This window comes from Pelophylax lessonae (assembly GCF_965119305.1).
Source record: "Pelophylax lessonae genome assembly, chromosome: 13".
Lineage (NCBI taxonomy): Eukaryota > Metazoa > Chordata > Amphibia > Anura > Ranidae > Pelophylax > Pelophylax lessonae.
Genome location: NC_138780.1, coordinates 138,781,823 through 138,808,797, shown reverse-complemented (window position 1 = coordinate 138,808,797; position 26,975 = coordinate 138,781,823). Strand labels below are relative to the sequence as shown.

Here is a 26,975-nt window from a genome sequence, read left to right as displayed (position 1 = left end):
AACCCACAATTCATGTAAAAAGTGCAGAGCAGTTTCCCTTCTCACAGCTATCAAAAAAGAAAAAAGCAGCCGGTAATGTTTATCAACTTTATTGCTCAGCACTGAAAGAGACAGATAAAAAGAAACTATCTTCTTATCTGTTCTTCTGTTTATTCATTTACAGATCAATAGGATGAACTTTGTTCTGCAAATAAAGTCAGTTTAAAGCAACCTTGTCAAGAAAAAAAAATATATATTTTTTTTGGTTTTCAAAAAAATTGTTCCTCTGTTTAACCCCTTATTAACCCTTAATTTACTCTAATCAGCCTTATTAACTCCATATTTCTCTTCTCAATTTAATTATTTCCCTAGGGATTCTTTTTTTTTTTTTAATTTACTTCTATTTTATAAAAACTATTAATATTAAAACTTTTTTTTTTATTTGCTTTGTTCATTAATACTTTTACACCTTTAACATATATTTAAATGTTTCACATTGAAAAAAGTGCAAAATTAAAAAAATAAATGTATTTTATTTGTATAATAACTTTTCAATGCTTTGTACCACTGCTGATGGCCGAAGTAAACAAAAGACTTGCAGTGGGTATCGGTAATTGGTATTAGCGAGTTCTAAAAACAAAAGAAAACAAAAAGAACCTAATATACCTTAATGGGAATTTTTTTTTGTATTTATTTACACATTACATTATTTTTCATTACATTGTTATAAGTTTGAGTGAAGCAAAAAGTATAAGGTCTTATTTCATTGCAGCAAAGAGTATTATGTCTTATTTTATTGCCCTCTTGTTTGATAACCTAATGTTCAGGGTCTATAAAAAAAAGAAAAAAATTAAAGAAATGTAAAACCATTATATTTTCTCTTATCCCCTTGCTGACCGACGGCCCCACGTATATATACTGTGGGGAGTTGGGGCTCTTCTGCACGAAATCGCGTAGTTATGTGATTTTGCACTTCCGGGTCTAGGGCACGCACATGCGACACCGGCTACCAGCTCCTGCTGTCAATGGACACAGCAGGAGCCAATAGCTGGTCCAGCAACTCCATGTCCACCGGGTCCAAATTGTCTGACTTTGTTTATAGCACAAAAAATAAAAATAAAAACTAGGGATTTTCTGCACATGCTCAGTTTTCAGTGAGTTTATATGCTGAGCATTTCCTCCCTATCACATCTGAGCAGCCCATATGACTATAGAGTCACACATGTGGGTGTAACCATACACAGTGGTAAATGACAGCCCACACCCTCTCTCCTCCTCCATGCCCAGAAACCAGCTAAACCCAATGCGGGCGGGATATTACATGTAGATTAATGGTGGCTTTACCTCCCTCTTATTTTAAGAAACAGGCTGGAGGGGCATGACACAGCCTGTGACTGGCAGAAATCTGCCCACACCATGTTATTTCCACAAAATAATAAATATCTGATTTCAAATATATATCTGTATGACAATTTAAAACAGTTTATTGATCATAAATAATTTATTATTACTCTGTATTCCAAAGGCTGTTTTTTTTTTTTTTTTTTGAACATGTGACCAGCAGCAAAGGACTAGAAGCTCCTCCTGTTTATGTTTCCCTGCAGACAAGCTGGGTCATGTGACAGCTGTATATTGATTAGGAAAAAGGTCCTTAGATTTTTTTTCAATTAAAATAAATACAGTGCCATCATCCATATACAGAAATCCAAGGGACAATGTAAATTAAACAGTGTGTCACTTTAAAGACTCAGTCGACCTAAGAGTGCAATTTAGCTTTGTCCTCATTCACATAGGGCATACATAACTTAACAACGCACCCCCCCCCCTCCCCGAGGGCCGTGTTTACCCACACAAGGATGCACAGGTGTTCCACGCATCCCATGCAGGTGGTACCACTGCTGTTAATTGGCATGCAGCAGCTGCACAGACACAGCCGCTGCTCCAGATGTGACATCTGTGTGAGTGCACAGCCTGGAATTCACCCACTGCACGGACAGTCACTGCATCCCAACTGACATGAATAGGACTACGCCCATGGGGAGCCGCATTTACCTACACAGAGATGCACAGGTGTTCTGTGCATCCCTGTGCAGGTAGAACATGGCTTTCCACGGGCATACCGTTATGAACGCCCCGTGTGAACGAGGCCTTAAAGTGGCAGTAAACCACAAAAAGACATCTTCTGCCTGAAAATAAATGTCATATTGTGCTAGTATGGAATACATACTAGCACAATATAAAATAAATCTTACCTGCAAACAAAGCCCTTCAGTGGTGCGCTGTTGCCAATGACAGGGCTTCCATCTGGGTTCGCAGAAAGCCGTCGTTTGGCTGGCAGAGCCTCGATGACGTCACTCCTATGCATTCGCGCAGGAGTCACGGCCGCGGCACAGCTCTCTCTGTGGACAGCACGTGGTCCATTGAGTGCGCATGCGCTAGTGACATCACCAGCCCTGCTAAAGAAAATATCTCCTAAATGGTGCAAAAGATATTTACTGTACCCACAGGTAAGCCGCATTATACGGTTACCTGTAGGTATAAATCAAAAAAAGGCCTTTACCACACTTTAGGTGGCTTCTGGTAGGACAATTAATTGTATGGCTTCTTTAATGATTAGATGACTCCACTGGTAAACTTTACATTTTACATAAATAATAAAAATGTATCAACATAAGGTAAAAAAAATTAAATAAAACCATATATTCTCCCAAGGCACAATTCACCTAGGAGTAAACATGTATTCATTGCTTGGCTTATTATTTTACTTGAGAATTGCACTGGTGCAATCTATTCACTAGGGTTCCCAGCCAACCCATAAAATATGGCTCCCTGCAGAGCTAGGTAGTTTCCCTTACAATACTGATTTCTCTGTAATGTAAAATACCAATGGCGGCAGCTGCTAAAACAACTTGGCCTCTAAAGTATAGAGATCTAGATGTGAGAAGAGATATATTGAGTTGGTGAGTGCGTCAAACCCCCTATGTCCACCAATGAGTGAAACATTAGTTATTGGCAGTGATCCCTTCACCCATCGTGCAAAAACAGCTGCATAGTTGCCTGCAAAATGATTACTGCCAAGGTGCAAGAATGACAGGTACACTTTACACAGAGGAAAAAAGCACCAGGCTAGGAAAACTGATAAGGAGTTATCACAGAATAATCAAAATTCAAAAAAAAAAAAATTCTCCAATACTTGGTGGCTAATCAGAAATGACCTTTAGCAGTTCAGAGTGGATAATCCCATAAAAGAGGAATTTTGATTGGCTGCACAGCCAAAGCTCGCTGTGTTTATTATGTCTATGCCTTGGCTACTGCACCGTACATTTTAATTCATTAACTGCATATTTAGTATGCAGATGGAGTATCCAGACCTTCAAAGGTTAATCCAAAAGAGGCAAATCACATTTCCATGATTAGATCTGCCAAAGACTTTGAATTGTATTGCCAAGTCAAGTGGCACTACATTTTGCTATTTCCCAGCTGGTGCAGATAATATGTCATTTTGTAAAACATTACCCACAAGGACAAGGACATTAATTTCGGGATGGCATTCATTATACCTCCTGACTCTCAAAGCAGGTCCGTCAATTATAAAGTGACATCTTTATGATATTATAAGTGAGGGCTGTAACACTTCTCTTGATGATGTCACCCTGTGATAACAATGCTGAGAAATAGCCCAGTCTCCATGTATCCAAACCGCATGGCATGTCATGGGACAAAAAAAGGAGACTAGAGAAATTATTGTAAAATTCCAGAGCCATACCCGGTGGGCCATACCCAGCCATACTTGCATTCAGGCTTAACAAAAAAAAAAAACAGATTCCTCCATCCACATGCTATACAACATGAACAGACAAATCTGCGGTGGCGGCCACTGTATTTAGACAGCTGGCACCGGCTAACTCAATTGGATGCAATAGCTGCTCGGCCAACAGTTTTCCATCTTGGTATTTCACTTTTTAAAATTGATGTCAGATGGAAGGATGCCAACAGGGCCACCCACAAAGTGAAATTTGGTCGGTACTTCTGGAATAAGCAGAAATGTGGTCAGTGTATGGGTAGCCTAAAGCAGACCTTCACCGAGGAAGGAAGCTGCAAATCATCCTCTTCTTCCCTACAGCCTCCAACACATTTGCAGATTTTATTTTTTTCTTTGGCGAGCACGTACCTTTTTATAGACAGGTACCTGCCTCCTCTTTTTTTTTTTTACTTATATCCACAAAATTTTATTAAGAAACTTAGCAGACCAAACAGTCTGAAGTTTCAGAATAAGTAGGTACTATAAAGAAGCTTGGGGGGAGTGGGCATAAACACACCTATTCCAAAAATTCTGATTACACAATGGCATACAAAATAAATTAAAACAAGCAGTAGACATCTAACAAGTCAAGGGGAGTAGATTCGTTCACCAGAAAACTCAGGAGGGTGCACAAGCAAACAGGAAAACATTTGAGGAGTATTAGCCAATGAGAATTCTACCCATCCCCAGATTAAGTGGGTTTATACCCAGGGTATCCAGCCTCAGGTACCAGAACTTTTCAACCCGTGTTGGTAAATATACTGCTCCCATTTTCTCAATCCTGGCCTACGTAAAAATGATGTGTGCTTGGCCCACTTGTCTGCAACCTCCCGACCTGCCCTTCATATGTCCCAGGAGGCTGCAGGACCAGTCTCACTGCACTGCCATGCCTTTGCTTGCCTGAGCCGAAGTTAAAGCTGGCACACACATGCAATATTGTGTTGGAGAGCCAAAGCCTGGCATAAAATCCATTTCTCTGATGTTCATTGACGGAAACAGCTCCTGATTCTTCTTAACCATTGGGTTATACTGCCCCCTACAGGAGGAGGACACTAGGCAGGAAAAAGCTTGACTATGCTTATGGGCAGTCCCAGGGGGTATACACTCACTCTCAGCTATAGGCACCTAGTTTTTTTCTGCCTAGTCAGGCGTAAGGACCTACTGTAGTTCCATGCTGGAATCTCTGGTCCTGACAATTTTTTCTTTTTAAATGGAATTTTTTCCCTATCTTTGTTATTTTGATAAAGACATTGTAGTGCCTTCCCTGTGTCCCAGGCTAAACAAAGGAAATTACCTTACTTACCTTGGATGTGGACCGGGCAATAAGAGTGTACATGGCAGCTACGGGTCTTTTAGGAAGTCAGACTCACTATTTCTGCTCACGGATGGACCTCGCAAAGGGTTGTCTGCTTCTGCTGAGACCATTTCCAGATGGATCAGACAGACGTTGGTTCAGGCCTATTCCATCAGGGATCAGGTTCCTCCTTTCCCTTAGTGTCCCTGAGGGCGCTTAGTGTCTCCTGGGCTTTTGTCATCAAGCGTCAGTAATGCAGGTTTGCAAGGCGACCACCTGGATCGGTGCACGCTTTCACAAAAATTTTATAAAGTGTATGTGTTGGAATCTGCGGATGCTTCTTTTGGCTGCAAGGTTTTGTCAGGCTGCTGTTTAGAGGACCTAGTCTTCTTTGAGGGTGTATTGTTTTTTCAGGTGAGCTCCAGTTGTTTATGGTTGACTATGGTTAGCCTTGGGAAATTTATTTTCTGCTTTTTCCACCCCTAATGTTTAACACTGCTTTGGGATGTCCCAATGGTTAAGAAGAATCAGGAGCTGTGCTTATTAATGAACGAAAGAGAAAAATGGGATTTTTGACTCTGATGTTCATTGACGGACACAACGCCCATCCCTCTGTGGAGGTGGCTTTCTTCTGACACTGCTTGTAACAAAACTGAGTGCCTATAGCTGAGAGTGGGCGTATACCCTATGGGACTGCCCATAGGCATAGTCAAGCTTTTTCCTGCCTAGTGTCCTACTCCTGTAGGGGGCAGTATAACCCAATGGTTAAGAAGAATCAGGAGCTGTGTCCGTCAATAAACGAAAGAGAAAATTAGCTGTGGGGAAGACAGCATTGGATTCCATGGACTTGCAAGTATCTGTTTCATAAAAGTCAAGAGCTACAATATTTGTAGCTGCAGAGTTTTCTTTCTTTCTTTTACAACCTGGGCAAAAATTCTCTTTAAAGTAGAAGTTCAGGGTAAAACTAAAATCTCTAAATCAACTTGCATCCACAATCTAGGACTAAATAATTTAGCCCTGTAAAGAAGAAATCCCCAAACATACCTTTTCTGAAGCCGCTCCGGAGCCAAGCTGAGCTGTCAGCGGCGGCTTCACTGTAGCAGACACCGGAAGCCCCATAGTAACTCTATGGGTGACGTCACTTCCTAGCCGTTGACAGCTCCTGCACAGAACTTCCACCGCTGGAGACCAGACTGGAGCAGCTTCAGAATATGTATGTATAGCCATTCTTGCTTAATGGGGTTAGATAGGTTAGTCTTAAATTGCGGATGGCAGTAGATTTAGAGATTTTAGTCTTAGGGTAAACTTTCACTTTAACACACTAATCTAGGAGCCAGAGGGCACTTGTCAGCGGACAGAGTACAAGTCTCAAATGTTGCTGATGGCAAAAAAATTTGATAGGCAAAAGGTTTTATATTTAGGCACACCGACTACCTGATTCCTGAGCTTTGCCCAGACTCAAGATGTGATACTGGAAGTTGTGGGATCACCGCAGAATTGCTGCGATTCTGCTTACCAATCTCAAAATACACTACTATCGCGAAATGCGTGAAGCGCGTCACCAAAAATTAGCTCCAGCTCCTTTTTGGGCGACATTCTTCACATTATGCGATTTGCCGTGACTGCAAAACTGCACCACGTTTTAGGCGCCATTGAAAATAATGGAACCTGAACCTGCATTTTGCGATTGTAGTGCATTTTCAAATCGCGGTTAAAATGCTGTGCCAGGAGGACATACCATGCTCTCCAACTTAAATTTTTACTATGGAAAATTCAACAAAGCATTGTCAACAAGGCATACCTGGGTTTAATACACCATTTCCAGGCACTACTTGGTAGTAAATATGATCTAAAAAAGACATATGTGCCAACTTAAGAGAATTCCTAACAGTTTTTTACCTGTCAGTCTCTAGTGTGCGACACAGGAGAATGGCAGCTGATATGTATGGAGCCTTGGCTACCTACAATTTGCAGTGTTGTGTTCCGATAGTGGGAGAGGGACTTCCTGTGTTCTGCTGGAACATAATTGAGAAGGGCTGAGTGCTTCTCAGCCATTCACAGGCGGCTTTGTATTTTTATCCAGGAATAAAGGCTTCCCCCGATTGGCTGAGGTGGAGATTGTGACGCCATCTGCCCACCTCCCCACCTGGGCTGATCAGAGGAAGCTTTGTATTCATTAATAAAAATACAAGACTTCCTGTGAGAGATGCTCTGCTCGACTTGATATTGTGTTTCAGCAACAGATGGGAAGTCTCCCTGCCACTGCTGAAACACAGCACTCTCTAGTATATTGATTGGTTTGCGCAAAAGTTATGTCTACAAACTAGGGGAAAGATTTAGGTCATTTTTCTTTTCTTTTTTTTTTACTAATAATGGTGGCGATCAGCGATTTTTATCGGGACTGCAACATTGCGGCAGACAGATCAGACACCTAACTGACACTTTTGGGGGGACCAGTGACATTACTACAGTAATCAGTGCTAAAAATATGCATGGTTACTGTACTAATGACACTGGCAGGGAAGGGGTTAACACCAGGGGCAATCAAAGGGTTAAATGTGTGCCTAGGGGATGCTTTCTAAATGTGTGGGGATGGACTCACTGGATGAACAGAGATCCCTGTGTTCATCAGTGACAGAACAGCGGTGTGCCGTGTTTACATCGGCAGACCGGCATTGTCTCTACATGGGGAGCGAGCGTGATTGTGAGCGCCCACACTTACTGCTACATGAAGCAATGTACATGTACGTCGTTTCATGTAACAGAGCCGACCTGCCGCCGTATAACTACGGTGGCTGGTCGGCAAGTGGTTAAACTGAATGGGTTGTTTTACCGGTACAAGTTTACTTTAAAGTGATTGTAAAGGATAAATATGTACTAAAAAAAAAAAAATAGCAAACATGTCATACTTACCTGCGGAGGTTTTGCACAGAGCAGCCGCGATCCTCCTCTTTATGGGTCTGCCGCCAACGCTCCCGACTCCTCACTCCCAATAATTGCCCCCCACAACAGGCCACTTGCAATGGGGGCACTCGTGCGGACTCACTCCCAAGCCGTGCTCTGTGTGTCCATAGACACACGCACAGCAAGGCTTGGGCCCCGCCGCCCACCTACCCCCTAATGGCTGAGACTGACAGCAGCAGGAGCCAATGGCTTCCATTGCTGTCTGTGAGCCAATAAGGAGGGTGAGAGCCTAGAGAGCTGCTGCTCTCATGCACAGTGCTGGGTCAAGATAGGGCTCAGGTAAGTATTAGGAGGGACAGGAGGGGGAGCTGTGCACTGAAGGTTTTTTACCTCAATGCAGAGAATGCAATACAGTAAAAAACCTACTGTTGCGAAATGGGCCTTAATGTATTTATAAATTCCTAATGCAGATTTAAACACTAACGTAATAACAACATTTAAAGTAGAACTATAGCCAACACTTTTTTTTTTCCCCATTTTGGATTTTTTTTTTTTTGTCATCTGCGTTCCTTTATGGAGATTTCATTTAAATTTCCTTTCCCATAGCCAAACAGGAAGTGAGAGGAAATCCCAGTTCTTTGGGGACCCCCAGGTCACCAGAACTCGTGTCCCCATTGGAAGATTTCCCCTCTATTACATCTCTGGGGACAACCCAAAATTCAGGATTTTCTTTCACTTTCAATGAGAATGGTAAACAGGACAAATAGAGAGGACGAATCTCCCCAACGCAGGGGGGGGGGGGGGGGGGGGTCTCAGACCACAATAAAAATTGACAGGTGTTCTAATCCCTCTCCACTCCATCCAAAAGCTAAAAAACAAGTTTTGCCTTTAGAAATACTATAATCTTTTAAACATACAGTGTTTTGCACTAAATTAGGAGGGATAAGTCATTCCCACCTAGGCATGAATGAGGCCAGAGTACGAAAAACAAAACAAAAACAAAATAAAAATATAAATAAATAAAACACTGAGCCCCGGTTCACACTTATGCGATGCGGTAAGGCTGCAAATCCGCAGCCTGTTCCCGCATTGCAAACGCACCCCCGGCAGTTCACACTGCCATATGCGATACGCTGGGGGTGTCAATGTAACCTTAACGACACCCCCAGTTTGAGCGCATATCGCAGTGCGACCTTGCAGTTCGCACAGGATCGGATCGCACAAGTGTGAACCGCTGTGCGATCCGATCCTGATGCGGCTGCCAAAAAGGGTCCTGTGCGTGTTTGCTGCGGGTGCGGTGCGAATTTAGCCATACAAAGTGTATGGCTAAACTCGCACCGCACAGCCGATCGCATGTAATGAAGGAGCAGTGCGCTCCGACATTACATACGAACGCCGCAGCCGCACAAATGTGAACCGGCTCTTAGGGCTCTTTCACACGGCCGCTCCGATTTCTTCTTCTTCTGCTGCGGCACATTATTTTTTTTTTTCATGGACACAGGTGACACTTGTGTCATCCGCTCCGTATGTCCGCATATGATCCCATCCGTTTGCGGATGATATACGAACATAATGTATGTCTATGGGGATTGCGAATGACACCGCTGACATCCGATTTTGCATCCGTTCTGTTTTTTTAACAGAACAAAAATGGGGTTCTGTTCCGTTCCAAAAAAACGGAACATAACTGAAAGGACACAAATCGGATGTCAGCGGATGGTCATCCGCTGACATCAGCAATCCCATTGACATGCATTATGTCCGTATATCACCCGCAAATGGATGGGGTGATTTACGGACATACAAAACGCCCGTGTGAAAGAGGCCTTAATTAGGAGGGATAAGTCATTCCCACCTAGGCATGAATGAGGCCAGAGTATGAAAAACAAAACAAAAATAAATAAATAAATAAATAATTAAATAAAACAAAAACAAAAAACAAAGAAACAAAAACAAAATAAAAAAACAAAACAAAAAAAACAATAAGGCTGCATTCACATGTCAGCTTATAATCGCAGGCAGAACCGCCGCGGTTCCGCCCGCGATTCGGAGATTTATTGCAAATCGCGGGACGCCTAGCGTTGCCCGTTGATTTGCAATAGCCCCCCAAACGCCGAGCGATGTTGCCGCGATTTACGCCCGCCGAATCGCGGCAACATCGCGCAAACAAAATCGCGGGACGCAATACGCTCCAAAAAAGTACAAGAGCTTCTTTGGAGCGTATTGCGCCCCGCGATTTTGTTTGCACGATGTTGCCGCGATTTGGCGGGCGTAAATCGCGGCAACATCGCTCGGCGTTTGGGGGGCTACTGCAAATCAACGGGCAACGCTAGGCGTCCCGCGATTTGCAATAAATCTCCGAATCGCGGGCGGAACCGCGGCGGTTCTGCCCGCGATCATACGCTGACATGTGAATGCAGCCTAAGAGCCGGTTCACACTACTCCGACTTGTCAGACGACTTGGTCGCCTGACAAGTAGCGCTCCATGATGTGCAATGGAACCTTTCTAATCAGAGCTACTCAAGTCGCTCCGACTTAGAAAAAGGTTCCTGCACTACTTTTGGAGCTACTTGCATTGATTTCTATTATGAGAAGTCGTTTGCAAGCAGCGATGAAGTCGTGCTGCACGGGTGACATCAAAGTCGCCCAAAGTCGGGGGGAGGGCGACTTTGAGTCGGAGTAGTGTGAGCCCCCGTTCACACTGGGGCGACCTGTGAGGCGACCTGGTCGCCTCACAGGTCGCCGCAGGTCGCCTCCCATAGGGAAGCTGCGGACCCGTTCTGATAGGAGCGACACAAGTCGCTCCGACTCAGAAAAAGGGTCCGGAGCTTCTTTGGGGCGACCAGGAGGCGACCGCCATAGACTTCAATGTTACGAAGTCCGTGGCGGCCGCTCCGAGGTCGCGCCGCGCTGCTCGCACCGCGACCTCGGAGGTCGCGGTGCGAAGTAGCGTCGCCCCAGTGTGAATGGGGGCTGAACCTGCTCTAAAACAACAAAAAACAAAATTAAAAAAATAAACACTAAAACAAAACAAAGACAAAACAAATATTTTTTTTTCCTCTTTTTGACTGTGGAGCAGGGGGACGAGTACAGTGATGACCAGTAAATTAACTGAGCAAATGTAAATGCAACATCATTGTGCCCCGAAAAAAAAAACATAATACAGTAATCCAGTCCTAAAGGAAAGTTCCTCACTGTCAGCAAGTTTGCAGTGAGAGCGAGTGAGTTAAATCATTGGATTGCTATACAAATCTATACTAAACACGGTAAGCCCTGTGCAAAGAAAACAGTCCTTTTGGATGGAGGGCTGTGCCAGATGTCACGGTCCCGAGTATACAAGTGGTATTAGCTGCAATCACTTTCCCAGTGTATCTGGGGCCGGTCTGTGGAGTAAGCAACATACTGGTGGGCCCGATCAATACTCGGCCTGTCAATATCAGGGAAACACTTTGTGACTCATGCCTCGGTGCTGTCAGTGCTTCCTAGTAAACTGACAGTTTAAGGTTTTTCTCCTTGCAGTCTTGTCAGCCTGCAGAACAGAACAGAACAGGTGTTCCAGAAAGAGAACAGATTTTATTTTCTGCCGGTGAGTGACTACCGGAAGAATCACTGTAATCTTCCCATGCACTAACCTCATTATTTAAAGGGATGGAGCACTTGAAATTGAGATTTCAGTTTATGATCGATGCTGGAGAATTAGGGCTTGCTCACAGTAGCAGTTGAGGGGCGGTTAAAACCTGTGACTGAGCCGCATTTTTACCACCACCCAACTGCTCCCCTTTCGCTGGCAGGGGTGTAACACATGCTGCGACAAAAATTACACCCTCTGTCACTTTCGCTGAACACAACCCATTCAAACAATGCACGCAGTTGTGGTGTGGTGGTGCGACAATCAAGGGGTTAAAGAAGGCGATACAACGCCTCATTACTGCCAGACAAGTGCTCTCTGAAGAGCGTTCCAAGCAGATCACTCTTCAGTGACCATAGCACCCCTTTTGCTGGCAGGGGTGTACACATGCCGCGACAAGGATTACCCCCTCTATCCACCCTTCCATAATTTTGGCATCTGGATGGCCATTTACAGCTTTTTCTCGTTCTGTTTGGTAGAACTGGTGAGCATTGCTAGGTCAGATCTGCAGAGATATATATGTTAAAGATTTTTATGAATGTACATTTAAAAACTGTATTCTTTTTTTTAAGTAACGTGACAATCAAAAGTAGGCTGAGAGAGGAAGTAGATTGGAAACCACTCTATGTTCTGCGAAACGCGTCGGACATCCATTATATGAATCAGCTTGTCACTTTTCTGTATAATTAGTTGAGCCACGTCTCTGATTAATTGTATTGTATATGTCAGTGTATTTACACATTTTTAACTGATTTTTCAATATTAAAATGTTCTATGTTTTTTTAAACAAATATGTAATTGTTTGCTCACTTTACTCTGACAATCCCACCACATCCTTAAAAGTCCGCAATTTATGAGAATGGCTACAAGCCGTCTTCATTTTTGGTTGTTATTCAAGGATTACACCCTCTGTCACTTTCAGCGGACACAATCTGTTCAAACAATGGGTGTGGTTGCGGTGTGGTAGTGCGGCAATCAAGGGGTTAATGCAGGCAATATAAGTATACAACGCCTCAATATTGCCAGACAAGTGCTCTCTGAAGAGTGTTCCAAATACAGATCACTCTTCAGGGACCATAGCATCCCTTTCGCTGGCAGGGGTGTACACATACTGCAACAAAAATTACACCCTCTTAACCAAGGGGTTAAAGCAGGCGATACAACGCCTCAATATTGCCTGACAAGTGCTCTCCGAAGGGCGTTCCAAACACAGATCACTCTTCAGTGACCATAGCATCCCTTTCAATGGCAGGGGTGTACACATACTGCAACACAAATGACACCCTGTCGCTTTTGGCAGACACAACCCATAAAAACAATGCATGTGGCTGCGGTGTGGTAGTGCAGCAATCAAGGAGTTAAAGCAGACGATATAACACCTCCTCACTGTCCGACAAGAGCTCTCTGAAGAGCGTCCCAAACACAGATTGCTCTTCAGTGACCATAGCATGTGTGGACGTACGGGCATAAAACACTCTGCTTTTAGATCCGTATTGTGTACAATTTTGTATGGATCTGCAGACAACAGTATTGTATGCTATACGCTAGAGCTGCACGATTCTGGCCAAAATGAGAATCACGATTATTTAGCTTGGAATAAAGATCACGATTCTCTGTGTAACAAAAAAAAAAATTGGGATAACTTTACTGTTACGTTTTTTTTTTTTTTATTCATTCAAGTCTATTAATTGCGTTTGAAAGACTGCTGTGCAAATACAGTGTGACATAAAATATTACAACAATCGCCATTTTATTCTGTAGGGTCTCTGCTAAAAAAATATATAAAATGTTTGGGGGTTCCAAGTACTTTTCTAGCAAAAAAAAAACAGATTTTAACTTGCAAGCAGCAAGTGTCAGAAAAAGGTCCAGTCTTTAAGAGGTTAAACTTCCTTTCTCCCTGGCAGAGGGAAGGAAAAGATACAATGTAATCATTTTGTTTATAGTTACTGGGAGAATGCTGATAGGCGTTTGTTTGCGGGAGGCTTTTTTTTTTTTTCCACAGCTGTTCTCTCTGCAGCTATGCAAAGAATCGAGCATATGTCAGGTTTAGATCGTCAGGGGGGGTGAATCGAGATCGCGATTTTCATACGATTAATCGTGCAGCTCTACTATACGCCCATTGACACGGCTGCGTTTTGGTTCATAGCGTTTAGCTGTATAACCCAAAACAAGAAAAATGTCCGTCCGTAATCCCATCTTGATGGTATTTTTTATAGTATGCATTAGGGATGGAGCCGATATATCGAGGGGCGATATGCAGTGTCCCCGATATATCGGAATCGGCCCCTGAGGTTACCGATATTGCCAATATTTCGGGAGAGTGCTTGTACTGGAGTGATGCCTGCAGCTAGAGGCATCACCCCGGTACCGGCATCCATAGCCGACAATCGGCTGTCTTGTAATAACAACCGATGTGGCTGAGAAGCCACTCGGCTGTCATTACAAGGAGCGGGAGGGGACGTCGCCGCCTTCTGCGGCTCGCCCGGGTCTCCCGTCCCACCAGGAGACCCGGGCAACCAGCCTGCACGACCGCCGAAGAGAAGACCCGATCAAAGCCGCATTCGGCTCTGATCAGGTCTCCATGTAAAAACCCGGAAGTGATGCCCACTTCAGGTACTCGGTGGCAAATTAAAAAAAAATGACAGCATTCAAAACAGCCATTCGATCACCACAGGATTTTTAATTATTTGCGATACTAAAAGAAAAAAAAATTTTGAAAAAAAAAAAAATATATATATTCCTTACCAGTGTCACTAATGCAGTGATCAGTGCTAAACATTGTCACTGTACTAAATGACACTGGCTGGGAAGGGGTTAACATCTAGGGGGATCGGGGTATCAAACACGTGCCCAAGAATGTGTGATTTGTTTTATCTCTGCTTCGCAAAAACGATATCGTTATATCAAAACAAAGCAAATAAATCCCTGTGTCACCAGAACTAGTGTCCCCATTAGAAGATTTATTACCCCCTTATTACTGTTACACTAGGTTCATCCTTATGCGTTTTTGCAGGCCGCGCTTGCGCGGACACGGCAGCCCATTCAAATGAATGGACTGCAGTGCCTGCGGTTCCTGCAAAAAGAAAAAGAAACAGCTCCAGGGAAAGATTTCCCTGCGGCTCCGGCATCCGCAAACGTGGTGCAGGCTGCGATACATGGGGGTGCTATTCAGAACGAATGGTAGCTCCGCGCGTCTCCTAAAAGCAGCGCGTTTTCACCCGCAGCCTCACGCATTAGTGCGAACCTTAAGATGACAACACAAAGTGCACTTTCACTCGCTGTGATATTTATCACCAGATGAAATAGAGAGAGTGACTCTCCTTAATGCGAGCACAGGCACCAAAAAAAAAAAAAAAAAAAAACCTGACAGGGGTTCTAATTTTTTGCCACTTTATCTAAAACATAAAAATAAAAAAATAAAAGAAGTTTTTCCTTTATACCTTATAGATCTATTTACCTTCAATTTACTATGCTACTGCCCTGTTCCACCACTGGCGCCTGAGTCTTCCGGGTTTGGGGTACACATGACACCCCCCCACGCCTTCCCACAATGCATCACTCGGTATCTAAGCTGCCATTTGGGAGTGTGGAAGCAAAGCACGGCCTGCGTAAATAGCCATACAGCCATAGATTGCTTTTATGCAGCATAGATTTTCTCTATCCACACTAAACTGTGGGGATAAACGAATCTCCCACTACAGCAGCTGATGGTGGCTGTCAGAATACCCAAATAGAGGCTGCATCTGATTGGATGCAGGCACTGCTCTGCCTGGCTTCTTCCATTTTGCAATTGAAGGATGTCAGGTGGAGAGGTGCCAACAGGGCCACCCAATGATCAAATTTTGGCTTGTTCATGAGGAATAGAAATGGGTTTGAGCAAGTCTGCACTGAGCATGCTCCATCTCCATTGGAACGTCAAAGTTGCGCTCTTTTCAAGTTCAATCAGCAGCGGGCAAGGTTCTTCATTGCCCTCACAGCGCATGTAAATAAAGAGGCAGGATGCTGGTGATGTCAGTGCCCTTAGGAGGGATGTGTTGGAGCTGGAGAGGATCCAGAGAAGGGCAACTAAACTAATTAGGGGATTGGAGGATCTTAATTATGAAGAGCGTCTGCAATCGCTAGATTTATTCTTCCTGGAGAAGAGACGCCTGAGAGGGGACATGATAGCAATTTATAAATATCTCAATGGTGATCTCGACATAGAAAAAAAAGCTATTCAGTCGTAGAGAGTGCATGAGGACTCGAGGGCATACATTGCGATTAGAGGAGAAGCGTTTTAACTTCAGGCAATGTGGGGGGTTCTTTACTGTTAGAGCTACAGGATTGTGGAATTCTCTACCACAAGAGGTGGTTTCTGCAGGTAGTATGGTGGCTTTCAAAAGACTCTTATACTTGCATCTCAAGGATCAGGACATTTAGGGCTGTGAGATGATCTTAGCCACACACACCTACACAGGTTGAACTGGATGGACTATTGTCTATTCAACCTCAACTACTATGTAACTTATAGGGACAGATGCCCTTATAGGGACAGATGCCCTCATAGGGACAGCCCTTATAGGGACGCCCTTATATGGACAGATCCCGCCAACATCCTGCCCTTTTGTTTATGTGGGTTGGGGCCGGTGAAGAACCCTTTCCCTCAGCTGATTGGAGTTCGGAGGACCCCCCCCCCCCCCAGCTCATCTCTAATTAGGAAGTCTGAAATTCATTCACACAGCGTATGGCCAGCTTTCGTTCAAGCTTAGAATTGACTCTCTAGTCTCTTCCAATTGATATAAAATAGTTACATGATCTTTTCTATACTTTGTTTCCCATCTCTATCTATTTCCTATGGGAAGGATACAGAGATGGATTGCATTTCTTTAAAGTGGTTGTTAAGCCACTTTTTTTCTTTTTATAGTTCCCTCTATTAGATAACATTAAGCTCCCAACTTGATTTCATTTATAAAAATATGCTGTATAATACCTTATTTACGAGCGCCGCTTGATGCTCACGTGACTGCCTGCTGGTCTCCTCCCGCGATCTGATAGCTGCAGGAGGTGCTGGGTATCCCGTGCTGACGTCATCTGGGACGAGGAGAGGAGGAGACCCACGGGCCGTCACGGGAGCACAACTCATAAATAAGGTATCAAACAATTTTTTATAAATGACATCCACTGGGGAGCCTAATGTTATATAAGAGAGGGAACAATAAAGTGCAGTTTTTTTTTTTTACAGCAGGAGGGGAGACAACACAGGAGACAGAGATCAGGGCTGCGGATGACTGAGACATGTAAACTGACCACGGTGTCAGGGCTCAGCAGCCATGATATACCGCGGTCAGTTTACATAGGGGAGGGTATAGCCAGGCAGGATCAGACAGGTATTACAGGGGGCCAAATTAAACAGCACAATCACTGTGCTATATAACATACTTTAAAGGAACAGGATCTATTTATTATTTTTAACCACTTTACGACTGCTCACAGTAATATTACTGCGGCAGAGTGGCTCGTTATCGTCTGACGACGTAGTACTACGTCGTCAGACACTCCCCCTTCTGGGCGGCGCTTGCGCGCCGCCGGAGGCTCATTCCCGCTGTTTTCATTCACAGCAGGAGTCGGGCCAGGGGAGGAGCAGCGGCGATCGCCGCTGCTCTTACCCGATCGTCGGGGATCGAGTCTGGAGATCCGCCCGCTGTGTGTAAACACAGCGGGCGGATCTCCATAGTGACAGGGAGTGACAGATCGGACTGTTCAGCATAGCTGGACATCCGATCTGTCCATGAATCACATAGTCACCTCCCCCCCTACACGTCAGTAAGCACCAGGCATACATTAACCCCTCCCTCTCCAATAAAATTAACCCCTTCCCTGCCAGTGTCATTTTTACAGTAACAGTGCATATATATAGCACTGACTACTGTAGTAATGTCACTGGTACCCCCAAAAGTGTCAAAAATGTCAGTCAAGGGTCCGATCTGTCCGCCGCAATGTCGCAGTCCCGAAAAAAAAATCGCAGATCGCCGCCATTACGCGTTAAAAAAAAAAAAAACCAAAAATGACAAAAATCTTTCCCTTTGTTAGTAAACGCGATAACTTTTGCACAAACCAATCAAAATACGCTATTTGTGATTTTTTTTACCAAACATAGGTAGCAGAAAACAAATTGGCCAAAAATTTTTTAAAAAAATTGGTTTTTACATCTTTTTTGGGGGGAATTTCATATAAAAAAATGTTAAAAATATTGTTATTTTTTCAAAATAAACGCTCTTTTTTTGTTTATAGCGCAAAAAGTAAAAATCGCACAGGTGATCAAATACCACCAAAAGAAAGCTCTGTTTGTGGGAAAAAAAGGACGTAAATTTCGTTTGGGTACGGCGTCGCACGACCGCGCAATTGTCAGTTGAAGTCGCACAGCGCCGAATCGCAAAAAGTGGCCTGGAAGGAAGACAGCAAAATCCTCCGGTGGTAAAGTGGTTAAGGGTAACAAAAACTTTAACATTTTTTTTTTTTACCTACAAGGCGTTTCAAAATTCAGTGGTCTGGATAACATTCAATCTTCTCCTTTAATAAGTCCAAATTTACACAGAGGTGACACCAGACAATGACCAGAGTGGGGGCATAGAAGTGATATTAACCCAATAATATGTTATATATATATTGCAGCCTACCAATCATTAGATGTGGTTGCTGCATTCCTTTTCCTTTTTTAGGTTTCTTTCCCTCTGCTTTCACCTGGTGATCTGGTCAGTAACACGCTCCTGTATTAGAGTGTCCCCACTCTGGATAAAGGTGCACCGGAGACACAGTAGACAGCAGCATTGTTGGCCTGGGGGAGGGAGGAGTTAGATGTACTAGCAGATTTAAATACATTCAGAAATTGAAGCAAAACTCCAGGAATTGTCTCTAACTTGATACGCTCTGCCTCATTGTATTCCTAATGTACCTTCCTATATGTACGTATTCATATTCTCATGTATGATCTGCTGAACGCTCTATGCATCTCTCGTCCATTTTGACTTTCTCGTGGTTACTTGTCTGTAATTTTGCTTTGCAAAATTTAAAATGCAAAAAAAAAAAAGAAAAAAAAAAAAAAAAACACTTTAGGTCAGACTTTATAATCAGTTACAGCAAACAGTTTTTTTCCTTTTGGGAAAAAGATTTTACATGAACGAACAAAAGCTGTAAATGATTTGTCTCATCCCTGTAAAATGAGACCTCTAGAAGAGAGCTTGTGCTTTTAAGAAACAACAGACTTACTGGCCGATCACCAGATGAAAATAGAATTAAAGCCTCCCAAAAAAAGAAAACAAATGCAGCCTTCACATGTAAGGGCCCGTTCACTCTAGAATGCACTAAAATCCAATCGCACTGCTCGTGCGATCTGCTGCGGGGGTTAGTGCAAAGTTAACAACGACCCAAACGCAGGACGCAGTTTTGTACCATACAATGCAGTTGTCATGCATTTCAAAAGACTGCATGCATTCCTTTTTGTACAGTACAATTTCAGCCCATTCATAATGGCATGTGAATCGCACAGAACGCAGTGCAGTTCCTAATGGGCCCTGAGAATTGGTAAGCTGCACTATAATAAGGGTTTGCTTTTGGATGTAATATCACTTTAAATTTAGCTCAACTCCAAGCCAACAGATTCCTCCATTCACACAGCGCAGGACGACAAATCGCCCACTGAGGTCATCATATATTGGCAGCTGGCCATGCCAGTTGTCAAAATGCCCAAACGGCGCTTGCATCTGATTGGATGCAAACACTGTTCTGCTGAAATAGTTCCAGCTGGCTACTTTAACAAATATTAGTAAATTTCATCTGGCTCCTCAGGAACTGGCTGAACCTCGCACTGTGTACAGCCGGATCATCACACCAATGTACTAACCAGATCATCACACTCATGTACTAACCAGATCATCACACTCATGTACTAACCAGATCATCACACTAATGTACTAACCAGATCATCACACTCATGTACTAACCAGATCATCACACCAATGTACTAACCAGATCATCCCACCAATGTGCTAACCAGATCATCCCACCAATGTGCTAACCAGATCATCGCACCAATGTACTAAGCAGATCATCGCACCAATGTACTAAGCAGATCATCGCACCAATGTACTAAGCAGATCATCGCACCAATGTACTAACCAGATCATCGCACCAATGTACTAACCAGATCATCGCACCAATGTACTAACCAGATCATCGCACCAATGTACTAAGCAGATCATCGCACCAATGTACTAAGCAGATCATCACACCAATGTACTAACCAGATCATCCCACCAATTTGCTAACCAGATCATCGCACCAATGTGCTAAGCAGATCATCGCACCAATGTGCTAAGCAGATCATCGCACCAATGTACTAAGCAGATCATCGCACCAATGTACTAAGCAGATCATCGCACCAATGTACTAAGCAGATCATCGCACCAATGTACTAAGCAGATCATCGCACCAATGTACTAACCAGATCATCGCACCAATGTACTAACCAGATCATCGCACCAATGTACTAACCAGATCATCACACCAATGTGCTAACCAGATCATCACACTCATGTACTGACCAGATCATCACACTCATGTACTAACCAGATCCTCACACTCATGTACTAACCAGATCCTCACACTCATGTACTAACCAGATCATCACACTCGTGTACTAACCAGATCCTCACACTCGTGTACTAACCAGATCATCACACTCGTGTGCTAACCAGATCATCACACCAATGTGCTAACCAGATCATCCCACTCATGTACTAAGCAGATCATCGCACCAATATACTAACCAGATCATTGCACCAATGTACTAAGCAGATCATCGCACTAATGTACTAACCAGATCATCACACTAATGTACTAACCAGATCATCCCACCAATGTACTAAGCAGATCATCGCACCAATATATTAACCAGATCATCACACTAATGTACTAACCAGATCATCCCACCAATGTGCTAACCAGATCATCACACCAATGTACTAAGCAGATCATCGCACCAATATATTAACCAGATCATCGCACCAATGTACTAAGCAGATCATCACACTAATGTACTAACCAGATCATCACACTATAACCAGATCATCACACTAATGTACTAAGCAGATCATTGCACTAATGTACTAAGCAGATCATCGCACTAATGTACTAAGCTATACATACAGCAATTCATCGCGTTCCCGGAAACCAGGAAGTTATTCCAACGCCTCCTCCGTGGTAAAAGGGTTGAGAAAAGGGATTCTAGAGAAAGGTTCATGAATAGGAGGTGACCAATAAGAAAACAAGTAGATCCAGGAGGACATGCAACTAAGACTAGTTTTACCAGATCCAACACACCGTACAACATTCTTCACAATGTAATACATATACATCATAGAATGCAAATTCTTCCGTCTGACAGATCAGATTATCTGCACATGTGACGTATAGTGTATATATTTTTAGATATCTATTTTATCACATATATATATATATATACACACACACATACACACACCTATATATATATATATAGACTGTATACAAGGAGATTGGTATTTCACTGCAGTTTGGTTTAGGTCAAGGAAGTGTTTAGAGACAAACCCATACACATTAGGAAAGGTCAGAACTCTCAATGACTCTTTGTAGAGATCTACAGCTCGGTCAGGACAGGTCACACGTCTATATGTCATAGTGATTTCTCCCAGTTTATTCTGGAGGTGGGCTTATTGAGCTGGCTACAATCTGATTGTACAACTGCCTATAGCTATCTTTAGATTCACCAAATCTATATGATATGAGGACTTATGGAAGACTATACACTATACAATCTGATTGTATATACTCCTTTAGATTTATTATGGAAGACTATACACTATACAATCTGATTGTATATACTCCTTTAGATTTATTATGGAAGACTATACACTATACAATCTGATTCTATATACTCCTTTAGATTTATTATGGATGACTATACACTATACAATCTTATGGATAACTATACACTATACAATCTGATTGTATATACTCATTTAAATTTATTGACAACAAGGTAGTACAAGTGCCTGCTTGGATACAAATTGATTGGGTAGATTAAAGGTAAACTGGCAATATCCTATACAATCTGATTGTTCAATCTCCTATAGTCAGCTTTAGATTTACCAAATCTATGTGATATCAGGACTTACGGATGACCATACACTATACAATATGATTGTATATACTCCTTTGGGTCTATTAAAAACAAGGTACTGCTAGTGCCTGCCAGGATACAAATTGATTGTATAGGATATTTCCAGTTTACCTAATCTACCCAATCAATTTGTATCCAGGCAGGCACTAGCAGTACCTTGTTGTTAATAGACCCAAAGGAGTATATACAATCCGATTGTATAGTGTATGGCCATCTGTAAGGCCTGATATCACACAGATTTGGTAAATCTAAAGCTGACTAAAGGAGATTGCACAATCAGATCATGTAGGATATTGGTAATCTCCTTTAGTCAGCTTTAGATTTACCAAATCTGTGTGATATCAGGACTCACAGATGGCAATACACTATACAATCTGATTGTATATACTCCTTTAGATCTATTGACAACAAGATACTGCAAGTGCCTGCCTGGATACAAATTGATTGGGTAGATTAGGTAAACTGGCAATATCCTATACAATCAATTTGTATCCAGGCAGGCACTTGCAGTATCTTGTTGTTAATAGATCTAAAGGAATATATGCAATCAGATTGTATAGTGTATGGTCATCTGTAAATCCTGATATCACATAGATTTGGTGAATCTAAAGCTGACTAAAGGAGATTGTATAAAATATTGGCAGTTTACCTAATCTACCCAATCTGATTGTACAATATCCAAAACTATGTATAATCAGGACAAACCTAAACAATCAAATACGATCCAATCAGACAGGTCTGTGTACTGCATACTCTATGGTATTATATTGTATAGATTCAGTGATCTGCAAGTCCTCATTAAAGCTGAATTTTACCCAAGGGGAAGTTCAACTTGTTTGCATCCTCCCTTCCGCCACAGCCGGCAGCTTTTTGTGGGTTGCAGATAACGGATCCCTCTTCTGGTCAGATATGCCGTGGTGATCTGAGCCAGACGTTCGCCCCCTCCTTCCCCCGCAGCCTTCTAGGACACATCACAGGTCCCAGAAGCCTGCAGGACCATTCAGAAAGCAGGAGGAAACCAGCTGGCTTCACTTCCTGTTTCCCTTACTGAAGATGGCGGCGCCAGCACCTGAAGCTGATTGAAGATTGGGTTTGGGTGAGGACATGGCTGGATCCAGGGACAGGTAAGTGTCCTAACATTAACAGTCAGCAGCTACAGTATGTGTAGCTGCTGACTTTTTTGGGGAGGGGGACCTGGAGCTCCTCTCTAAGTTTTGGTAAATCTGAAGGCAACTATACCGTATGCAATCTAATGCTGGCCATACACTAGCCGAAAAATCGTTCGAAAATCTGTCATTTGGTCCGATCGTTTGTTTTTCGTCCAGTTAATGGGCACGAATAGAAAAGCCGAAAAATCGAAGGAATAGTTTGGAAAATTCTGCCGAACGGACGATAAATTGAAAGGTTAATGTATTTCTTGGCCGAACTGTTTGCACCCGGCATATGTAACAAAATGAACGAAAAATGCCCATTGAACGATTTATCATTCGAAATTCGGTCATTACATGACGGCACGATCGTCTGCTCTCACGGCCAATTTTTCATTTTTCGAAAATGCGTTCGAATGATTTTTCGGCTAGTGTAAGGCCAGCTTTACAGCCCATTCAGACTGGCGCGACACGACTTTGTGGGGCGACCTGTGAAGCTGTGCACTGCGACTTCGGCGCGACTTGCACGGACTTCATATAATTGAAGTCAATGCAAGTGGCCTCTAGGTCGCCCCAAAGTAGTACAGGACCCTTTTTCTAAGTCGGAGCGACTTGTGTCGCTCCTATTAGAACGGGTCCTGTGCTACTCAATGGCGAGCGACCGAGCGCGACTTGTCAGGCGACCAAGTGGCGCTAGTCTGCATGGACTCTTAGTGTAGATTTAGGCCCCTTTCACACTTATGCAACGCAATTTTGCCGTGATTTCGCGGCTCGATTTTGCCGCGACTTTGAAAGCAATGGCAAGGCTATATGCCTCAAAACGCATTAAAACCGTGGCAAAGTAGTGCAGGAACTACTTTGAAGTCGGTGCGACTTCAAAACGCACTGATATGAATGGGGCTCATTGAAAATAATGGAAAGCGACTTGTCATGCGATTTTGCGGTCCAAAATCGCGGGACAAGTCGCACTAGTGTGAATGGGGCCTTAAAGGAGATTGTAGAAGAAACATTGTAGTACAAGGGCCTGCTGATTGGATAGATTAGATGCATCACGTAATACTTTTGGTAAATCTAAAGCTGTCTATACATTATATATTCAGATTGTACAATCCTTCTTTAGATTTCCCATAAATGTAACAGGAGACCCCACCTAAGCAATTTATTCCATTTGTAACCAATCCAGCAATCCCCTTGTAGTGCAAAGAGATTGTACAATCAGATTGTACAGTGCATGGCCACCATTGTCAGAATGTAATGTGTATGGCGATCTTTAAATGATGACAAATAGTAACCAACCAATCTGCGATCTTCTATGATAATTCTGTCAGCTGTAAGTGGGAGGTATCTGACATGTGATTGGCTGCCCTGTACCTTGCAGGTACCGAGTCCTGCTGGATCTGTCATTGGCAATGCAGTGAAAACAAAGAATAGTAGAGGATCCTTACCAGGCAGATCAGTCTGTGTGCCATGGGTGTCAGTGATGCCGTGTGCCCCCCATCCTCCTCCTCTCCCCGTACACCGATCTCCGCTCACTCTCACCCCCGGGGTTGTCTCTATTCTCCGGAGACAGACAAGTAACACATCGATCTGATCCCCGCTCCGCTCTAACGCCGGAGACTGCCCATGCAACCCCGCCTGGCAACGCGCATGCGCAGCCCTCCTCCTCTTCCCTCCCTCCCTGTGTACACCGGACCATTCTTCCCAGTCTGCAGATGTAGTCCCAGCATGGGCTGGAGGGGTGCAAGGAGGAATGACCTCCAACTTCTCATCACAAGGGGGGTGGGGGGGGCTCTCATCTCTCAGAGGTCACATGGCTGGCTGGGATCACTTCACCCAATTGATGGATCTCAGGCCAGGAGGTGCGTCCGGGCGCGTCTGCTTTTTTTTTTGTGCGTTTCCACGCGGCGCGGTTTAGGGCAGCCTGTCGAAACGTGGAAAACGTGCAAAAAAAGTTGCTGGCATGATTTTTTTTAAATCGCGTTGCAGCAAGACGCATGTTGCTGCGGTGTTATGCATTTTGGTGCGCGTGAACGCTAGCTGTGCGGGGCAGTGCCTTCAAGAATGAATCCTCATCTGTGCGCTTTTCTTTGGTGCGGGGAAAACGCACAGATTTGCATGTGTTTCCACACCACGCCTGTTGTGAGCAAACCTTTAACCACTTTAATACCGGGCATTTTTACCCCCTTCCTGCCCAGGCCAATTTTCAGTTCTCTCGCACTTTGAATGACAATTGAGCAGTCTTGCAACTCTATCCATATGACATTTTTATCATTTTTTTTTCACCACAGAGCTTTCGTTTGGTGGTATTTAATCCCCTCTGTTTTTTTTATGCTAAGCAAACAAAAAAAAGACAAAAAAAATGTAAAAAAAAAATTACAATTATTGCAAAAAAATTTCACAAGCATGATTTTTCTCCTTTACTGATATGCACTGATGGGTGAAACTGATGGGCACGGATGAGAGGACACTAGTAGGCGACACTGATGAGGAGGCACTAATTGGCGGCATTGGTGGGACTGGATTGATGGGCACAAATGGGTGGGCACTGATAGGTGACACTGATGAGGAGGCACTAATTGGCGGCATTGGTGGGACTGGATTGATGGGCACAAATGGGTGGGCACTGATAGGTGACACTGATGAGGAGGCACTAATTGGCAGCATTGGTGGAGCTGAAAATGATGGACACAGATGAGCGGGCACTGATAGGTGACACTGATGAGGAGGCACTAATTGGCGGCATTGGTGGGACAGGATTGATGGGCACAAATGGGTGGGCACTGATAGGTGACACTGATGAGGAGGCACTAATTGGTGGCATTTGTGGGACTGGATTGATGGGCACAAATGGGTGGGCACTGATAGGTGACACTGATGAGGAGGCACTAATTGGCAGCATTGGTGGGACTGAAAATGATGGACACAGATGAGCAGGCACTGATAGGTGACACTGATGAGGAGGCACTAATTGGCGGCATTGGTGGGACTGGATTGATGGGCACAAATGGGTGGGCACTGATAGGTGACACTGATGAGGAGGCACTAATTGGCAGCATTGGTGGGACTGAAAATGATGGACACGGATGAGCAGGCACTGATAGGTGACACTGATGAGGAGGCACTAATTGGTGGCATTTGTGGGACTGGATTGATGGGCACAAATGGGTGGGCACTGATAGGTGACACTGATGAGGAGGCACTAATTGGTGGGACTGAAAATGATGGACACAGATGAGCAGGCACTGATAGGTGACACTGATGAGGAGGCACTAATTGGCGGCATTGGTGGGACTGGATTGATGGGCACAAATGGGTGGGCACTGATAGGTGACACTGATGAGGAGGCACTAATTGGCAGCATTGGTGGGACTGAAAATGATGGACACGGATGAGCGGGCACTGATAGGTGACACTGATGAGGAGGCACTAATTGGTGGCATTGGTGGAACTGGAACTGATGGGCAACACTGATGAGGAGGCACTAATTGGCGGCATTGGTGGGACTGAAACTGATGGGCAAGGATGAGTGGCACTGATAGGCGACACTGATGAGGAGGCACTAATTGGTGGAGCTGGAACTGATGGGCACAGATGGGTGGGCACTGATAGGCAACGCTGATGAGGAGGCACTAATTGGCAGCATTGGTGGGACTGAAAATGATGGACACAGATGAGCAGGCACTGATAGGTGACACTGATGAGGAGGCACTAATTGGCGGCATTGGTGGGACTGGATTGATGGGCACAAATGGGTGGGCACTGATAGGTGACACTGATGAGGAGGCACTAATTGGCAGCATTGGTGGGACTGAAAATGATGGACACGGATGAGCAGGCACTGATAGGTGACACTGATGAGGAGGCACTAATTGGTGGCATTTGTGGGACTGGATTGATGGGCACAAATGGGTGGGCACTGATAGGTGACACTGATGAGGAGGCACTAATTGGTGGGACTGAAAATGATGGACACAGATGAGCAGGCACTGATAGGTGACACTGATGAGGAGGCACTAATTGGCGGC

General features: G+C 43.9%; 1 protein-coding gene across 4 annotated transcripts in view; it reads right to left on the bottom strand.

Moving 5' to 3' along the window:
• The window catches only part of ARMH4 (armadillo like helical domain containing 4), a 308,570-nt gene extending 283,985 nt beyond the window's left edge, over positions 1–24,585 (bottom strand). For 2 of the 4 annotated variants that reach the window (XM_082275044.1, XM_082275043.1), the window contains exon 1: positions 24,396–24,585. The gene's annotated coding sequence lies outside the window, so the exon portion shown is untranslated. The remainder of the gene's footprint in view (positions 1–24,395) is intronic. The other 2 variants (XM_082275041.1, XM_082275042.1) reach the window with 2 other exon arrangements.
• Between the last annotated feature and the right edge of the window lie 2,390 nt (positions 24,586–26,975).